The sequence below is a fragment of the Bubalus kerabau genome, chromosome 9 (genome assembly GCF_029407905.1).
Source record: "Bubalus kerabau isolate K-KA32 ecotype Philippines breed swamp buffalo chromosome 9, PCC_UOA_SB_1v2, whole genome shotgun sequence".
Lineage (NCBI taxonomy): Eukaryota > Metazoa > Chordata > Mammalia > Artiodactyla > Bovidae > Bubalus > Bubalus kerabau.
In genome coordinates, this window is record NC_073632.1 from 84,575,642 (window position 1) to 84,582,225 (window position 6,584).

The 6,584-nt window shown below is 39.3% G+C and overlaps 1 pseudogene; it reads left to right on the forward strand.

Moving 5' to 3' along the window:
* Window positions 1–251: 251 nt before the first annotated feature.
* Window positions 252–861, forward strand: LOC129620072 (60S ribosomal protein L17-like; annotated as a pseudogene).
* Window positions 862–6,584: the final 5,723 nt, after the last annotated feature.

The following is a 6,584-nucleotide window of genomic DNA, read 5'->3' on the forward strand; positions in this document are numbered from 1 at the left end:
CAGATGTTCAAGCTGGTTTAGAAAAGGCAGAGGAACCAGACATCAAATTGCCAATATCTGCTGGATCATGGAAAAAACAAGAGAGTTCCAGAAAAACATCTATTTCTGCTTTATTGACTATGCCAAAGCCTTTGACTGTGTGGATCACAATAAACTGTGGAAAATTCTGAAAGAGATGAGAATACCAGACCACCTGACCTGCCTTTTGAGAAATCTGTATGCAGGTCAGGAAACAACAGTTAGAACTGGCTTTTCCGGTAAGCGGCCTGAGGTGACCCCTAAAAATGGTGCGCTATTCACTTGACCCAGAAAACCCCACAAAATCATGCAAATCAAGAGGTTCAAATCTTCGTGTTCACTTTAAGAACACTCGTGAAACTGCCCAGGCCATAAAGGGTATGCATATCCGAAAAGCCACCAAGTATCTGAAGGATGTCACTTTAAAGAAACAATGTGTACCATTCCGTCCTTACAAGGTGGAGTTGGTAGGTGTGCACAGGCCAAACAGTGGGGCTGGACGCAGGGTCGGTGGCCCAAAAAGAGTGCTGAATTTTTACTACACATGCTCAAAAATGCAGAGAGTAATGCTGAACTTAAGGGCTTAGATGTAGATTCTTTGGTCATTGAGCACATCCAAGTGAACAAAGCCCCCAAGATGCGGCGCAGGACTTACAGAGCTCACGGTCGGATCAACCCCTACATGAGCTCTCCCTGCCACATTGAGATGATCCTTACTGAGAAAGAACAGATTGTTCCTAAACCAGAAGAGGAGGTTGCACAGAAGAAAAAGATATCCCAGAAGAAACTGAAGAAACAAAAACTTATGGCCCGGGAATAAATGCGGCAAAAAATAAATGCAAATAAAAGTAAAAAGTGTTGGTTGTCTTAAAAAAAAAAAAACAGTTAGAACTGGCATGGAACAACAGACTGGTTCCAAATAAAAGGAGTACATCAAGGCTGTATATTGACACCCTGCTTATTTAACTTATATGCAGAATACATCATGAGAAATGCTGGGCTGGATGAAGCACAAGCTGGAATCAAGGTTGCCGGGAGAAATATCAATAACCTCAGATATGCAGATGACACCATCCTTATGGCAGAAAGTGAAGAAGAACTCAAGAACCTCTTGATGAAAGTGAAAGAGGAGAGTGAAAAAGTTGGCTTAAAGCTCAACATTCAGAAAACTAAGATCATGGCATCTGGTCCTATCACTTCATGGCAAATAGATGGGGAAACAGTGGAAACAGTGTCAGACTTTATTATTTTGGGCTCCAAAATCACTGCAGATGGTGACTGCAGCCATGAAATAAAAAGACACTTACTCCTTGGAAGGAAAGTTATGACCAACCTAGATAGCATATTCAGAGAAGGCAATGGCACCCCACTCCAGTACTCTTGCCTGGAAAATCCCATGGACGGGGAGCCTGGTGGGCTGCAGTCCATGGGGTCGCTAAGAGTAGGACACAACTGAGCGACTTCACTTTCACTTTTCACTTTCATGCATTGGAGAAGGAAGTGGCAACCCACTCCAGTGTTCTTGCCTGGAGAATCCCAGGAACACGGGAGCCTGGTGGGCTGCCATCTATGGGGTCACATAGAGTTGGACATGACTGAAGTGACTTAGCAGATAGCATATTGAAAAGCAGAGACATTACTTTGCCAACAAAGTTCCGTCTAGTCAAGTCTATGGTTTTTCCAGTAGTCGTGTATGGATGTGAGAGTTGGACTATAAAGAAAGCTGAGCGCTGAAGATGATGCTTTTGAACTGTGGTGTTGGAGAAGACTTTTGAGAGTCCCTTGGACTGCAAGGAGAACCAACCAGTTCATCCTAAAGGAAATCAGTCCTGAATGTTCATTGGAAGGACTGATGTTGAAGCTGAAACTCCAATACTTTGACCACCTGATGTGAAGAACTGACTCATTTGAAAAGACCCTGATTCTGGGAAAGATTGAAGGAGGGAGGAGAAGGGGACGACAGAGGATGAGATGGTTAGATGGCATCACCAATTCAATGGACATGAGTTTGAGTAAACTCTGGGAGTTGGTGATGGACAGGGAGGCCTGGTGTGCTGCAATCCGTGGGGTCGCAAAGAGTTGGACAAAACTGAGTGACTGAACTGAACTGAACTGAATTCTATCCCATCTTGCATTTCCCTTCTGGCCTCTAGATCTGAGCTCAAGTCTCACCCTGTGCCCTAACCCGTAGGCACCCATTCCAGCATGAACTCTTAAATTTCTAATTCTAATGGGACATCTCTTTAAAAGGTTTATAATATGCTTAGTTTAGATGCTTTTATATTTGTGTAAAATGTCATACAATTACATTTGCTAGCTGAGCAAATGTAAAACAAAGCTGTAATTTTACTTCTGATAGGTACCATGGGAAAACTAGACTGAATTTCTGAAACAAAGTCAGATTAATAAACCATCAGCTAAACAAAGTTCCATAGAGACCTGGAAGCTGTCAGTTGATGACTCAGATAAGAACAAATGTGTTACAGTGACTACAACATATCAGAAAAATGTGACAACTAGATGTTGTACTTTGTTTTTCTGATATTCTTTGTACAAGAATTTTTAACTTTGGAAACTCCAGAGAAGTTTCAGTGAATACTGAAATAGCAATTGAATAATTCCAAATTTCACAAAGAAAAGCTGAAAATAAAGCTTTCCTAGGATTTAAAATAAAATGTTATCTTGGGATAATATAAGCACAATTATAATAAAATGCTGATTGGTAACTGGATGCATTGAATATGAGGTCCCATAGCTGAATTACAGACTCCATGAGGCCTCAGAACTGGTGTTCTTTGTCTCTGGGACAGCCCTTTTACCTAGCAACAGAGCCTGGCCCATTGTAGGCAAAAAACAAACAAACAAAATTCCAGTTAAAAATAAGACAGACACTTCCCCTGGTGGTCCAGTGGTTAAGAATTTGACCGCCAATACAGAGGACATGGATTCGACCCGTGGTCTGGGAGGATCCTGCATGCCACGGGACAACAAAGCCCTGAGTCTAGAGCCTGTGCTCCTCGACAGGAGAAGCTCCCCACACTGAGAAGACCGTGCATGGAACGAGTAGCCCCTGCTTCCAGCAACTAGAGAAAGTCCATGTGCTGCAACGAAGACCCAGCACAGCCATAAACAAATAAAAAATTTAAAACTAAGGCATCATTGTGCTGAAAGATTGAAATGTAAGCATGAATATATACTCCACATTCAAGCCTGTAATAAATCGTTAATTAATCCTGAGAACAAAGACTAAATCATTTTAACCACAAAGTTCCTATTTTACTGAGACATACAAATGCTGAAAGAATTCATTACTAGCAGATCCATGCTTTAAAAAATAGTAAAGGCAAAAGAAAATATTCAGGCAAAAGAAAATAGATACCAGATGGAAATATAGACCTAAACAAAGGAATAAAAAGCACTGGAAACTGTAACCACATGGGTATATTCTATGATTGTTTTCTCTAATTATTTAAGTATTTTTAAATGATAATTGAATGTTTAAACAAATATAATTAAAATGTATGGCAAATAGCATTTAAACATCACTAGCGGGGAAAAGGTCATTTTATAATGATAAAGAGCTTAATTCATCTGGAGAACATGCCATCATAAATGTTTATGCTCTTAATAACAGAATTTCAAAATATATGAAACAAAAACTAATAGAACCACATGGAGAAATCAATAAATCTACCATTATAGTCAGAGATTTCTACATCCCTCTCTCAATAATTAATGGTACAAGTAGACAGAAAATCAAGGAAGATATAGAATAGAACAGCACTATCAATTTGACTTAACTGACATTTATAGAATTCCTCAATTCTTCAAGCAGTGGCAAAAATAATTTTTTCAATTGTACATGGAGCATTTAACAGACCATATTCATGGCTAAAAAAAACATGTCAATAAATTTTAAAGGATTCAAGTCATACAAAGTATGTTCTCTGACCACAATAGAATTAAATTAGAAATCAATAGCAGAAAGATCTCTGGAAAATCTTCAAATATTTGAAATAAAACAACATACTTCTAAATAATCCTTAAGTCAAAGAAGAAATCAAAAGGGAAACTGGAAAGTATTTTAAACTGAATAAAAATTAAAACATAATTTAGTGGGAAATTTATAGCACTAAGTTATGACCAACCTAGAAAGCATATTGAAAAGCAGAGATATTACTTTGCCAACAAAGGTCCGTCTAGTCAAGGCTATGGTTTTTCCAGTGGTCATGTATGGATGTGAGAGTTGGACTGTGAAGAAAGCTGAGTGCCGAAGAATTGATGCTTTTGAACTGTGGTGTTGGAGAAGACTCTTGACAGTCCCTTGGACTGCAAGGAGATCCAACCAGTCCATTCTGAAGGAGATCAGCCCTGGGATTTCTTTGGAAGGACTGATGTTGAAGCTGAAACTCCAGTACTTTGGCCACCTCATGTGAAGAGTTGACTCATTGGAAAAGACCCTGATGCTGGGAGGGATTGGGGGCAGGAGGAGAAGGGGACAACAGAGGATGAGATGACTGGATGGCATCACCGACTCAATGGACATAAGTTTGAGTGAACTCCGGGAGTTGGTGATGGACAGGGAGGCCTGGCATGCTGTGATTCATGGGGTCACAAAGAGCTGGACACGACTGAGCCACTGAACTGTAGTGAAGGGCTTTCCTAGGTGGCACAGTGGTAAAGAATCCGCCTGCCAATGCCAGAGACTCAGGAAACTCAGGTTTGATCCCTGGGTCAGGAAAATCCCCTGGAGCAGGGCATGGCAACCCACTCCAGTATTCAGAATTCCACGCACAGAGGAGTCTGGAGGGCTATAGTCCACGAGGTTGCAAAGAGTTGGACACAACTGATCATGTATGCACACGCCCGCGCGCACACACACACACTATAGCACTTAACACTTATATTTTAAAAAAGAAATGATACCAAATCACTGCTCCAGCTTCTACCTTAAGGAATTAGAAAAAAGAAAATGAATGAAAACTATAGTAAGCAGAAGAAAGGAAATAAGATTAGAGAAGAAATAAAATAGAAACTATGAAAACAATAAAGAATATCAATGAAATTAATATACAAAAGTCAATTGTATTTCTATATATTGTCTATGATCAATTGGATATTGAAATTAAAAAAAAACTTTTAACAATGTCAAAAACATATGAAATACTTCGAAACAGATCTAACTATATATGTGTAAGAATTCTATAGTAAAATCACTATATTGTACACCTGTAACTTATATAATATTGTAGAGCAGCTGTAAAGATCCCCTGGAGAAGGGAATGGCAACCCACTCCAGTATTCTTGCCTGGAAAATCCCATGGACAGAGAAGCCTGGCAGACTACAGTCCAAGGGGTTACAGAGTTGGACAAGACTGAGCGACTAACATTTTCACACAGCAGTTTTAATTCAGTTTTTTAAAAGCTATACTATTAAATGCAAGCATATTATTTTTAAAAAGTACTAGACAAAATATAATAATCTAATTAAGGAGGCCCCTGTAATAATGGAACCAAAAGTATCAGGATAGTAAAAAGGTTTGCTTAAAACCAATTTGTTAAAAAATAAAAACAAACAAAAAACACTACAACACACTGCCAAGAGAAGTTAAAGGAGACCTAAATAAATGGAGAGATATCGCATCATGATTTAAAACACTTGATATTCTTAAGAGGCCAATTTTCCAAAAACTGAGCTATGAATTCAATGCAATCCCAATCAAAATCCCAGCAAGAGATAAAACAGGAATGACTCTTGCATACAGTATGCTAAGGGAAAGAAGATAGACACAAAAAGGCAAATATTGTATGATTTCATTTACATGAAATGTCCATAAGAGGCAAATCCATAGAAACAGGAAGTAGATTAGTGGTTTCTAGGAGCTGGTGGGAGAGTAATGGAGAATGATTGCTAATGAACACAAGGTTTCTTTTAGGGGTGATAAAAAGGCTCTGGAATTCAACAGTGGTGATGGTTCCACAACTTATACACTTTAGAATGGCTGCTGCTACTGCTGCTGCTAAGTCGCTTCAGTCGTGTCCAACTCTGTGCGACCCCATAGACGGAAGCCCACCAGGCTCCCCCATCCCTGGGATTCTCTAGGCAAGAACACTGGAGTGGGTTGCCATTTCCTTCTCCAATGCGTGAAAGTGAAAAGTGAAAGGGAAGTCGCTCAATCGTGTCGGACTCTTAGCGACCCTATGGACTGCAGCCTACCAGGCTCTGCCATCCATAGGATTTTCCAGGCAAGAGTACTGGAGTGGGGTGCCATTGCCTTCTCCATTAGAATGGCTAAAATGGTTAATTTTATGTGATGTGAATTTTACCTCCATTAAAAAAAATCTACTTAATAAAATCCAGCAGGCATTTTTATAGTAATTGACAAGTTACTAAAATTCTAGTATGAATTCTAAAATTCATGTGAAATGCAAAAGACATGACATAGCCAAAACAACTTTGAAAAAGTAGAACAAATTTAGAAGGCTAATTCTACCTGATTTAAATGCTTATTATAAAGGTACAGTATTCAAGACAGTGTGGTACTGAAGTCAAGACAGACAAATCA